This window comes from Vicia villosa, unplaced genomic scaffold, assembly GCF_029867415.1.
Source record: "Vicia villosa cultivar HV-30 ecotype Madison, WI unplaced genomic scaffold, Vvil1.0 ctg.000256F_1_1, whole genome shotgun sequence".
Classification (NCBI taxonomy): domain Eukaryota; kingdom Viridiplantae; phylum Streptophyta; class Magnoliopsida; order Fabales; family Fabaceae; genus Vicia; species Vicia villosa.
In genome coordinates this window covers 483115-497086 of record NW_026705109.1, presented here as the reverse complement: position 1 = coordinate 497086, position 13972 = coordinate 483115, and positions in this window count along the sequence as shown.

Genomic DNA, 13972 nt, shown 5'->3' with positions numbered 1-13972 from the left:
TGGGATGGATCAAGATCCGATACTATACTTATGGAGACTCTGAATGATCGTGACCGCGTGAGTTAGTATCAGATTGTACCTTGGGGACGTTATCGTTTTGTGAAGTGTTAAGTTGGCAATTTTGCATGAGTGTCTAGAGTGAGACTCATGTGCGGTCATGATATCCTGGTCATCATAGCGAGTGGCTATCATGTACCATTAGTGACCAGTGATGGAATATGCGAATTATATCTTGGACTAGTTTGATGTGTGACGTATCTGGTAGAGTGTCTGTAGATACTCTGAGTGAAGAAATGTCAATCTTGGTAAAGCATAGACATTTTGGTTTGAGAACTGTGGAGGAGTCTATAAGAGAGATGTTCGAAATATAAAGTGCAATTTCTTGCATTGTGGCTACACTCCGACTGTTGGAAGCACTGCAATGAAGGATGCAGCCGCCGAGGAAGTCAGTTTAGTGTCTGATTCAGAGGTGGAACAGACATTAGATGACTGTGTGAATGGAGTTTGGCTATGGGAGGATTGTTATATCAGTAAGTCACACGAGTTATTAGAGGTGATACTACGCTAAGAGAATGAAGGTGTATGGTTGGGTAGAAGTTATGTAAAACTGCTAGAGTTATCATGAGCTGCAGTATGTTTTTGAAGGGTTTATTATACCAGCTAAGCAACCAGACTTATTGGAAGGGAAGAACATAGAAGTTGTACGCTGTGGAAATCAGTGACAAGGACGAAACTCTAAGTCAGTGAGTATTTGTGTTTCAATGTCCTGAGATCGAAACGTGTGCCTAAGTTGTGGTAGATGAACTAATATGGAATGGTAGAGTAAGTAGAAACTTGATTCTGGAGAGTACGCAACTTCGAGGAGTAGTAGTCGACGATGGATGTATATGGAGTTCTGGCACGTGTTGTAATTGGACGACTGTAGATAAGGAATTATTGTGTATTAATGGGAACTAAGTGAATTATAGATATAACGTGACTCAGAGGATTTTAAGGTGTGTGTGAATTGTTGGAATCAGAGTAGCGCAACGGATCGAGGAAGAATCAGATAAGTCTGAGGTAGGAATGAATGGACTATTTGTAGGATTTTATGTTGTGATGAAAGTATCTTCCTAAAGGAAATTGTCGGAGAAGCGTTTCGTTCATTCCAGTCTCTCAAGGATAACCATAACTCGAGAGGTGTTGTCAATGGGCCAGCTTGGGAATACATTTTGTGGATGGCATGCGGTCCGATGTTCGTAGGTTATCAGTTTAGCTTGTAAGTCACAAGGGTTGGACTGAGTATCGTGACTACCGAAATACTGGAGGTTAGTGAGGACATTCAGCTGGCGCAAGTTCTTTGTGGTTATGCCTTGCGTACTATGATTGTACAGGAAGACTGGGACAATGGTTACAGGTCAGTTGTTGAATTTCGCCTCTTATCAGTAGAATCTTGTGCGAAGTTGTCGAATGTCAAGACTATAGTTGCAAGATGATTACACCTTCGCGGTTTACGGTGACAGTTGTTATGTCTAGACTGGAGTAAGGGTTAAAGAAAGGAGATTCAGTTGTATAAGTAAAGGTAAACTTGGGACAACCATACTAAGGCTTTGGGAACCGGAAGTTAAGACCAAGGAATTTGGCTAAAACATAATGACATTGTATGGACTCGAGTGAAGAATAATTTAAAGTGTTGTCGCAGAAGTTACGTTGTGGCAGTAATTCTCGAATGGGAAGTAATTCAAGGAGCAGAGTGAATCAGTAATGTATGTTGAATAAGGGTGAACATACTAGAGATTGAAACGAAGGATATCCGACATAAGTGGATTACTAAGGTTTCTAGAGCTATGGAAATCTGGTATAGAGCGGTGAAGGTCTAGGACCTTGGAGGGATCTTTCCCAAGTATGTCAATATGGGGTATCTGAATAGATGTGTTGTGTAAGGACTAAGACTTTCGATCAGGAACAGTGGAACACCATTTTTGGTGGATTATGTTCCTTCGAATGGAACGACACTCAGACAGAGTAATGAAGCTATTTTAAGGAGGAATGTAAGGAACATTCCACCCCTTGGTTGGAATAGACTTGGATAGTTGTTTTCCGTGGCGATTCGAAAGAATTCGAGGACAAATTCAATTTAAGGGGGGAAGAATGTAATATCTCATATTATTTTAAGCATGATTATATGGATATATATAGTGCTAAGAAGGAAATTATGGGATAACCTCTAATTTAAGGAATAGTTGTTGAGATGGAAAGAGAATTGTTGGAAACAAACTAAATGACAAAAGAGTAAATGTCACCTAGTTGAAGGACATTTTGGCCATTTAACTATGATGCATGTGACTAAGGGCATGTTTAGTGGGTTGGTGTTATCCAAATCAGAATTTTATGAAGAAAAAGAACTAAAAGCATGGAAGAGGAAGAGGAACTCATATTCACTTTGGCATTTTCGTATTCCATGGACAGCCTTCACTAAAAGTGTCATAACTTTCTGCTCACAACTCCGATTCAAGTAATTCTCGAAGCTTTGGATTCTACACGAAATTCTCTTCAGTTTGCATATAAATTTCGCACTCATAGCTTGTTTATTGATGGAGATAAATAAGTTTGAAGATTGATGACTGATGCTGAAAATGAGTACAAGAGGGTTATGGGTTTGATCATGTTAGAGGTAAAGTTTTGGCATCAATGGAAGTCCAATGGCAGAAAGAGCATCCTCTCAACCTCTATTAATCCAAGGTGAGTCCTTAGTTAGATACCTTGGGGAATTTTTATGCAAGGGTTTATGTTGGGAATTGGGGTTAGAGTGATAATCCATAATTGCATGTGATCAACTTGTTTAATTGATGAATACATGTTGCATGTTGATGATTCTGAATATATGTATGAAATAAAATTCGTTGGGACTGTATTGAGGATGCAGGGAATCAATTATAGGGCATTTGGGACTGGTTTAGGACTCTTAGAATGCAGAAAAATTGATTCTGCTACAGGGTATTCGGTTACGGGTCTTTGGGTAACCGATTACGCTGTTAAAAATGCAATTTTGGGCTGTTTTTAGTGCCAGTAATCAGTTACTGAGTTTGGGTAATCGGTTACCCTGAGCGAAATGGAAAAAAAATAGGAAACTTCAGAAGTTCGTAACTTTTGCGTCGTAAGTCCGTTTCGCGCAAACTTTATATCGTTGGAAAGCTAGCGACGTGTACTTTCTAATAAAATTGGCCCCCAAACCAGAATGTTTGATTTAATAATAGTGGAACTCCACTTAGTGAACCACTGAATTAGTATAAGAACTTATGTCTTAACAATTGATTAATAATTCTTATGTTATGCATGGCATAGATTATCTATTGCTTATTATGAATGTGATATCCATAATTGAGATTGTTATGCTATTATGTTTTATACATGAAAATCTATGGACACCGTCGTTTTGGTTAAACGATCAAGATTGCTTGTATTGTATGGATTAACGCTTGTTATGTTGTGTATGCTTGAATCGAAGTAGACCAGGTACTAGGTTACGATTCGGACCGTGGGTCTTTGAGTCGTCCGTGGGACTGCCTTGATCGTGGATTACAGAGGCACACACCTGAACTACCGTTGCAGTGTGCTTGTGAGTGCCGTACAGGGCTTTTACTCACTTGCTGTTAACACACTCGCGTGCTCGATATGTTGGCGTTATGCGGCTAAGTAAGCCTACGCATAATAGGTAAACCATCTCTAGTGATGCCATGTAGGCTACATCATTAGGCTCCTACCCGGATGGGCTCATGCGTCGAGACGGCATGTTGCACTTGCTGTTAACACCACGTGCGTACAGGTGATTAATGGGACGGTGTCGCCTCTTAGGCAAGGTCATCTCGCAGCCATGTAGGCTTGTGCGAACCCATTTAATCACTCTAGTAGGGTGCTTGTGCAAGTCTCTTGACAAATAGGCATGGGTGAACCCACCGAGGGTGTGTTTGTAACCTAGTAGTGGTATTAACGTACTTTTGGATTCCCCATACACGGGTATGGGTTTTGGCATACATGTTTGTTGTAGTATTTGTATACTTGTGATATGATGACTCCTACGGTGGACGATTCATGTGTTTGCTCCGTACTTGTACCGGATGTGAGGATAAACCCCGGATCAATGGTGGATTTGGTTTTGATGCATGTACCCTGTAGATCCAAGTGGACCCATAGGATAGGAGGACTCATTGAGATTTAGTAATCTCACCCCAATCAACTTATATATTTTTCAGGTGCAGTTTAGTAGTGGTTGGTCAGTAGCAGGTTTGGACTGAAGACTTGGAAGTGGTGATGACTCGGAGACCTTATTAGATCTCATTTTCCGCTGTGCAGATCCATCGAAGACACATGTTTTGTTATACTTTAGTAGAATTTCATGTTATATTCAATATGGATCTTTCTATATCTATAGCTTTTGTATGTACTCAATATCAATTTTAACGTTTCATGCATAATATACTAGTCAGTTATGTATGGGGTGTTACACTCTTGCTTCTAACAATCCTGGACAACAAGTTATCTACACCAATCAAGTAGAAAAAGAAAACAATCCTTTCTTTTCCACGATCTTATTTTCAACAATCCTGGACAACAAGGTGCACACACAATTCTGGATTTTTAAAGGAAGTTTGAATATGCAAGATGTTTATCAATTACAAGAATTATTCTTCCCTTTCAAGTAGCAAATTCACAATATGATACACAAGTGCTCTGAATAATGGTAAAACTTTATATGATGCAATAAAAATTGAATGGAGAAAGTTTCATACAAAGGTTTTATGATATAGAACACTTGTTTAAAAATTTGAGAGAGAATGAGTTTGAATTGAATTGAAAGAGGTGAATTTTTGAAATATGAAACGTATGGTATTTATACATGCATCATACCTTTATGAAAGAGTATAATATGACGTATCAACAAAATGTTTGATGGATGAAGTTTAAAATACGTTTGAATCATATGTTTCACCCAAAAGTGCCACTGCTTCGGCGGTGACTAGTTAACACATCATCGTAATCGGGTACAGCAAAAGCAAAGCATGAAAATTAAATTTTTTAAATGTGTAACCGGTTACACCTTTAAATTTTTCAAAAACAAGGCAATTTTACAAATCGGTCGAATTGTGCCATAATTGACCAAAAACAAAATGTTTGAAACAATTTTCTAAAAAACAAAATTTTCGTTCATGTAACCGGTTATCCAATTTGTGTAACCGGTTACACTTGCTATAATTTGAAAAAATAATTATAAAAATAATTTGTACGCAATTGCCATGATGTTTAGAAACAACTTATGCATTTGTATGAAATTAACAACATATTTTTGAGTACATATAGTATATCATAGAATGGATTACAAGTTTTACCTAGAAGATGATGATCAAGCTCCAAAGAGGTCAAAGGTCATCTTTGACAATATTGCTCGAGATACAAGTATTGATTCCATAGTTTTAGCTCATGATGATTTTTCTCATCCTTTGATATATGCACATGTTCTTGAGAGATTAAAGTTGTCTTCGTCAAAATATAATGTTGGAGAAGCTTTACTTCATACTAACATGTTGAGGGACAAAATTGAATTTTTGGACTAATGTGATAACTTCCAAAGAATATCTATTTTTATTTACACCCCAATCAAGATACTACATTCAGTCACGTCACCTTGGTTGTTATATCAATGGGTAATGGATATCTTTTGACCTTTCCTGTTAGCCCCATGTCAACTTAAATTTCTACTTGTGGGGGTGAAAAACTTCACAAAGTGGATATAGGTAGAAACAATAGCAAAAATAACAAAAGAGTGGATTCCATGTTTTTATTATAGGAATATAATCTATAGATTCGGGTTACCAAAGACTATCGTATAAGAAAATGGCACACAATTTGTCAGCTCTTTTGTGGTTGACTTTTGTCAACATTTTTAAATTGAGATGAAGTTCATTTCGTTAGATAACCTCCGGGAAAATGGTCAGGCATAATCAAACAACAAAATCATACTCACCAGGATGAAAAAGAAGCTTGATGAGGTGAAGGGGCTATAGCAGAAGATATACATGTGGTATTCTATTTTCTATTCTAATCAAAATAAAGGGAGCTATAAATTGCTACGTGTAATATCCTATCTATTAGATTACATAATCGTGGAGAGCTTCATTGAGTATTACATGTATTATGGTTGTATGACATGAACCCGCACTCATAAACCAAAGAAACACCCTTATAATGGTCCATGGCTCAGATGTGATGCTCTTAGTTGAAATCAACACTCTCAGACGGGGATGAGAACACTTTGATAATGAATGAAACAAGGATGAGGTGAGAAGTTCTTATGACCTGATAGAAGAAATATGAGAAATGGCCTAAATTTAGGAGTTCATAGCAAAATAGAAAGCAACAAGGAGATATAATACCAAGGTGAAATCCATAACAATGAAAGAGGGCGACTTGATGTTAAAGCAGGAAGTTGCACCGACCAAGATTGGCAAGCTATTCCCTAAATGGAAGGGCCCTACTAAGTACAAAATAAGCTATCCCGAGGAGCTTATAAATTAGAAAGCCTAGAATGAGAAGAGGTTCCCATAACTTGGAACATTGTAAACTTAAGACAATATTATATTTGAACAATGCCTTTGAGGCAAGATGATATGTAACATTACATCTATGGTCAATAAAGAAACCTATTCACCTTAGGATGATACTCACAGATACCCATCTGCTCTGGTTTATGCATTTTGTATCATAAAATGAGAAGAATATACCTTGCCTAGATGTTATGTTAAAGCCTTAGTAAAGAATCTTAAATCCTTAGATAAAGAGCCGACTATTTGATTATTGGCCTGAAAAATGTTAGGGTAAACATTGACGTTCCATAGAATATTGGCCTAAAAATGGCAAATGGAATTCCAACCTTAAAGACAACAAAAACCTAAATATAGAAATTGAAATACTCATTCGTCATCCTCGAGGCTGCCACATGCAAACCTTTTTGCCTACCATATATGACTCCAATATCACGTCAGCCTCATTTCAAGTATGAGAGAATTGCTGACCTACTTGATAGGCTTGCACCCATTCATCTTTAAGACATATGGATTCAATATTCATGACCTATTCGCAAAAGCATCTATGATAAGAAGTGGAGAGCACCATGAAGGATCTATTTGAACCCAATGAAGAAGACACTAAGTCAATGTCTATATCACTAGGAAATCTGAAATTTGAGCTATCAATATATAAACTATCATAATTACCAAAAATCTCCATTGAACAAACTTCCAATCTACCTTCCCTGTACTCCGTTTTGAGCTCCTCAAACATTGTGTCCACAATGCTCACCTCTAAGAATAATTTCGGAGTTTTGTGATCCTCCAAAATGAATAGCACTCTCGAATAAAAAGCATGAGTAGAAGTAAGAGAAAAATAATTACAAAAACAATAAGACGTTATCTGGTGTTAAGAGTAGGTGAAGAAATTGTATGAAGGAAATGGAAGGTGGTGCAAAGAAAAGTGAAACTTGAATTGATAAAATAAGGGAAATGAGCATCATGAGCCTACTTAAAGATATAAGTGGAAGAGAAAAAATTGCAACATTAAAAGCTACTATCCAAATAATGCATAGAATGGGAGTAATCCATGATGATTCTAGGATTTCTAAATCATCTAATAATCATTACAACTGATTCAAAGTTGTTATACCTACGATAAATAAAAAAGTTAGAAATTAAGTTTGGGTAAACAACACACAACAGCTGATCGCAACCATAGTTCATCAATCCATGAAATTAGAAGAAACTCACCAGCGAGGAATGTCAATATCTAAGTATTTCTCCCTTATGCAACTCATGATTGAGAGATTTCGTAAATGTATGACCTCTTAACCGATCTTAGAAAAGAATTTCTCCCCTACAAGATTCATGCCCGGGGACCGTGTAAATGACTGACTTTTTAATTGGTTTCTAAAAAGAATTTTGCCTTATGCGACTCATGCTTGGGGGAGTGTATAAATGTTTGAACTCTTAATTTGTCTTAGAAAATTATTTCTCCAGACTCATGCTTGGAGAATTGTGTAAATATTCGACTTCTTAATCGGTGTCAGAAAAGCATTTCTCTCCTACTTGACTCATGCTTGGGGAATGAGTAAATTTTTTATCTTTTAATCGATCTCAAAAAAGCATTCGCCATTATGCAACTCATGTTTAGAGGATTGTGTACTATTAAACCTATTTTGTGCAGATGAATTTGGTAGTATAGTGAAGAGCACACACCTTAGAAGTGAGTCGGTATGTAGGATGAAGTCGGAAAAGCCTGCCTAAAATTAACAAGAGCCCTATCCAAGACTAGTGAATGTCTGACTCAAGATAACAAAGTCGGTTTAAATGAAATAAAGACTAGGTAGACCCATCTGATCCAAAACTAAGGGGATAGTAGAATAAAAAAAATTAAATGCATATAGAGTGCATTGAAGATAAATTAATCAATATTATGGATCGTGATGAGGAAGGAACCATGGGTTTAATATTCATTAAGAAACCACACTTAATCAGACTTTACTTAATCTTTCGAGGAATTCTACACATGTTTCAACCAATAAAAAACCGAGTGTTTGAAAGAGTATTGAAAAGAGAGTGTTCCTAGCACATCTAACTTTAATGGCTTTTAGTGAATGTTAAATGCTTAGAATATCAAATTATCTTACTAAGACTTTACTCGTCCCAGCTGATAAAGTAACACCTGTGTATTTTTTCTATACACTATTTTTTTTCACCACCGATTTAGTTCAGTTTGAGGGTCAGTTTTGATATCAAGTGGTTCTATTCTCCTCCAAATCACAGTTGCGTGAGATTGAACCGTAGTTCTCTCTACCAAATCGAGCGCCAATCACCTCAAAACGAAACGATCGGTCTATACACTATTTTTTAAAACAAGTACCTTATATTACCAAACAAAGGAAGAACCAGATAGAAAGCTATGAAGGAAATGATTCATAATCAAAATTTCCCCATAATGTACTAGTATCTCACTAGTTTATTTCAATAATGGAGTATTTGTTGGGATACTATGTAGAGGAGAAAAAGAATAACTTTAGACAAATAATTAACTTCCATTATATGAAAATAGGTTACGTAATCTTTCACTTCCGACCAAAAAGAAACAAGAAAGAGAATGTCGCATTTGAACATGACAAAATATGATTCTTACTTTCTTTTCCTTTACATGTACAAATATCCTATTAACCAATAACTATATAATTAGCCATGTCTATTAAATCAATTACCCAATTTATTAAGAATCCCAATGAAGATAAGTACTACCAACTTTTATTTAAGCTTCCAAAGTTATAAACTCGAGATGTATCTATTAAAGTAATGTGAATAGTGTGTTGCACTTGACAAAATTAAAAACCATGCCAACACATATAACACTATGCTAAGTAGTACTTTATGTTACATGGATATATCATATTAAAAACGAGTTTTTATTTCCCATTATCATAGATTTAATATGGACAAGACGAAAATATGGTCCATGATGCACTAGTAAAGATGAAACCTTAGATTCATCTATCCCCGTAGAGATAAGATACATCCTCTACAAGTAATTTTTTTTCTTTTCTTTTCATGTCACTTTCCATTCACGCTCTTGATCATGTTTATGTTCACACTTAAATTTGACTCTTTTATCTCAATTGTGCCACCATCATTTTCATTTATATATATCCTCTCATTAGCATAATTGGATTTACTAATTTTGACCAATTTAAAAGAGACGGAATACATTTCAACGATTTCGTAAATATTTGATTATATTTCATCTGAAATATGATTGTCGATGACAGTTTGAAAGTGTTGCACTTGAAACTTACAACACAAGTTGAATGTCACAATTTAACAGTTAAATTTGTTAGTTGATTTTAGTCATTACCAACCATTTAAAAATTTGACTTTAATTCCCTCTAAAATTTCTCATGGCCCAATGATAGAAAAACACAAATAGTTATATGTTCATGTTTGGACCAACACCAATTTTATGGAGTTCAAAGAAGAAGGGAATTATGTGAAGGATAGAAAAACACTTAGAAAGGGGGGGTTTGAATAAGTGTAGTCTAAAAACTTGAATGATAAAAACAATTTGCACAGTTATTTTTATCCTGGTTCGTTGTTAACTAAACTACTCCAGTCCACCCCCACAGAGTGATTTACCTCACTTGAGGATTTAATCCACTAATCGCAACAGATAACAATGATTTTCCACTTAGCCCACGACTAAGTCTTCTAGAGTATCCTGATCACAACCTGATCACTCTAGGAACAAATGCTTAGACACAAGCTAAGACTTTCTTAGAGTATCCTGACCACCACGTGATCACTCTAATTACAACTGCTTAGACACAAGCTAAGACTTCCTAGAGTATCCTGATCAACACTTGATCACTCTAGTTACTTACAAATTAATGTAATCAAATAAGAGTTTTACAATGCTTTTGAAAAGCTATAATCACAACAGTGATATTTCTCTTAAAGTTTAAGCTTAATCTCACTATTATATTACAACAGCAATGTAGTGAGCTTTGATGAAGATGAAGTTTCTGAGCTTTGAGTTGAACAGCGTTTCAGCAAGTTTTTCAGAATAAGTTCGTTCAGAATTGGTAACCTTGCTTTTCATCAGAACTTCATATTTATAGGCACCTGAGAAGATGGCCGTTGGGAGCATTTAATGCTTTGCGTATTCCGTACAGCATTGCATTTAATGTTTCACGCTTTTGTCAACTACCTCGAGCCTTGTTCACGTTGTGTCTACCGACGTTGCCTTTAATAGCTTCCAACGTTCCTTTTGTCAGTTAGCGTAGCCTGCCACCTGTACTTTCTTCTGATCTGATGTTTGTGTATACAACGTTTGAATATCATCAGAGTCAAACAGCTTGGTGCATAGCATCTTCTTGTCTTCTGACCTTGAAGTGCTTCTGAGCGTGATACCATGAGAACTTTAGTGCTTCTGCTTCTGAACTCAAGTTCTTCTGATGCTTCCATAGACCCATGTTCTGATTCTGCCTTGACCATCTTCTGATGTCTTGCCATACCATGTTCTGATGTTGCATGCTGAACCTTCTGAGTCAAAGCTTCTAAGCGCTGATTTGTGCATACTCTTTATATATATTTCCTGAAAGGGAAATTGCAATGTATTAGAGTACCACATTATCTCATACAAAATTCATATCCTTGTTATCATCAAAACTAAGAATATTGATCAGAACAAATCTTGTTCTAACAATCTCCCCCTTTTTGATGATGACAAAAACATATATAAATGATATGAATTTGCGATCAAGCACTGTGAGTTCACATATGCTTGATCTTCAGAACATTCATGACTTCTGATTTCTGCTTCCATAGGACAGCTTCAGAACATTGAATTTCTTTAGATCCTCAGAACATTCACAGCTTCCGATTCCTGCTTCCATCGGACAGCTTCAGAACTTGAATTTCTTTGATCTTCAGAACATTCACAGCTTCTGACTTCTGCTTCCATCGGACAGCTTCAGAACTTGAATTTCTTTGATCTTTAGAACATTCACAGCTTCTGATTCTTGCTTCCATCGGACAGCTTCAGAACTTGAATTTCTTTGATCTTCAGAACATTCGCAGCTTCTGATTCTTGCTTCCATTGGGGCAGCTTCAGAGCTTGAATTTCTTCTTACATCACTTCATGCTAGATTGTATCAGAACATTGTTGAATATACCAGAGCTTCATCAGAGCATCTCTACGTCCTGAAATGTTACAGAACAAAACTAAACGACAAAAGTCAGCATGAATGAGCCAGAACATAGAATATGTTTCAGAACACATAATATGTATCAGAGCCATATAAAATGTATCAGAACATATAAAATGTATCAGAGCAGATAGACATAATGTTTCAGAGCATATTCTATCATCAGAATATCTGAACATTCTTCCTTCTTGCTTCTGATCCTGAAGCTTCATAGCACTCAGCTTGCTTCAAGAATCCAAGAGCTTGATTCATCTTGTTGCTTCTTATGTTGATCTTCAATTCCTGCAACAACACAACTTAAAGCATAGAACTTTGCAAGTTCTGTTAGTAATGTGGGGCCTTTTTACCCGGTAACTGATAATATTAATCAGATCATTTATCATATATATTTTCTCCCCCTTTTTGTCATAACATCAAAAAGAATATAAAAGATTCAGATGTAGAAAACGACAAAGGAAAGAAACAGAATGAAACTTTTCATTGATTAAGCAAACAAAATTACAAAAGAGGTATGCAGAATAAGCAGATGCAACAAGGAAAGAAAACTACAAAGACCAAAGACTAAGACCCTAGCTTAGACAAAATCTGCGCCAGAATGTCATGAACCCCGTCAGTGCTTGCAGATTGCCTTGCCATGAAGGAGCGAAACTCAGCGCTGGCTGCTTCTTGCGCGTCCAAACGAGAAGCCAGCATAGCTTGATTCTGATGCAAATCTTCCAAGGTCTCCATCAAAGCTGAGGGTACACCAGAAGAAGAAGCACCAGAACTTCTGCCAACAGGGACAACAATCTCAGCAGGACGATCTTCTGGTAGGTCTTCAGCTTCTGTACCTTCCATCTCAACATCTGAGTCTGACTCAGGAGCAGCCTCAGCATATTCTGGTTCAGGCAATGGTGGAAGTCTGTGAAGAGGGAGGTGATTGAGGGATACCATCAAGGGGTTGATACACACGTCTAGAGTAGTTTCCAGACATCATAGCTTCAAAGGGATTCACCTTGAGAGGGTTATAGGTGATCCTTACTCTTTTTGGTTTGTTTTCTGGTTCATCAGTTGCCTTTCTCTTTTGTTTACAATCAGTTTCTTGATTTGCAGAACTTGACGAAGGATTCATGATGAAGTTGCAGATAGTGAAAACTGCTAGGGTTTATGATATGAATGCAAAAAGAGAGAGAGCGAAAAAGAAACTGAATGCAAGAGAGAGAAATATAAGAGGGAAAAGAAACGTTTGAAGAGTATTAAAAGAAAAAAAATAAAAGGAAATGATGGATAGCATTTAATGTTACGTGACGTGAGGAGAGATAATAATGACAAAAGAAGTGATTAGCACAGTTACCTAAGTAGGCGTCCCCTCAACTGCACGCATGCTTGTCCAGAAATAGTGAACACGTGTTTACCATCTGGATAGCCATTTACAGGTGTTTTACTTTTAAAGAGATTCTGAGTCAACTTAGACAATGAAACGTTAGTAATAACAGAATCACTACTTCTAATTGATTACAATCAGAACTTCTTATAAAAGACTAATCCAATCTCATTTCAGAAGATACTCATACATAAGATCTTCTCATCTTCTCACTCTGGGCATAAATCCATACTGATATTCTTCAGAATGAATTTAAACCTATCTTCAGCAAGGGGTTTTGTAAAGATATCAGCCCATTGATGGTCTGTATCCACAAAGTTTAAAGATATAACACCCTTCTGAACATAGTCCCTTATGAAATGATGTTTAATCTCAATATGTTTAGCTTTTGAATGTAAGATAGGATTCTTAGATAAACATATAGCAGAAGTATTATCACAGAAAATAGGAATGTTACTCTCATATATCTGATAATCTTCTAGCCGACTTCTCATCCAGAGCATTTGTGTGCTACAACCAGCAGCAGCAACATATTCTGCTTCTGTTGTTGAGAGGGCAATTGTAGCTTGCTTCTTGCTGTACCATGAGATCAGATGACTTCCAAGAAATTGACAACTTCCAGAAGTGCTCTTTCTTTCTATTCTATCTCCAGCATAGTCAGCATCACAGAATCCTACTAAGTTGTATTCTTTGGATCTTCTGTAAACTAAACCAACATTAGTAGTACCTTTCAGATACCTCAGAATTCTGTTAACCGCAGTTAAATGAGATTCTCTCGGATCTGATTGGAATCTAGCACATAAACAAACACTGAAAAGAATGTCAGGTCTAGAAGCAGT